The sequence below is a fragment of the Trypanosoma theileri genome (assembly GCF_002087225.1).
Source record: "Trypanosoma theileri isolate Edinburgh chromosome Unknown TM35_Tth_85_V1, whole genome shotgun sequence".
Classification (NCBI taxonomy): domain Eukaryota; phylum Euglenozoa; class Kinetoplastea; order Trypanosomatida; family Trypanosomatidae; genus Trypanosoma; species Trypanosoma theileri.
In genome coordinates, this window is record NW_021639927.1 from 27,365 (window position 1) to 27,683 (window position 319).

Genomic DNA, 319 nt, shown 5'->3' on the forward strand with positions numbered 1-319 from the left:
ATCCTCGTTCTCATGTTTGTCGTGATTTTTAGGAATGGCTGCAGCTATTTGTTCTCTAGATGAGTTAACAATGATATCATAGAGTTGATTCTGTGCCCATTCCTCATCTGTTAAGCTAGATGATGGACCTGGGAATTGCTGAAGGACAATACCTTGTTCCCTAAGTCGATCAAAAACAGTTTATTGCACCATATCATTCACTACATCTGCTGCAATCTGTGAGACTATTACTTTACTTTCTTCAGTAATAGAGTATTGTATTTTATCACTTTGCTCATGCAAAACATTAAAACCTTCTTGTAACATACGAAATAGTTCA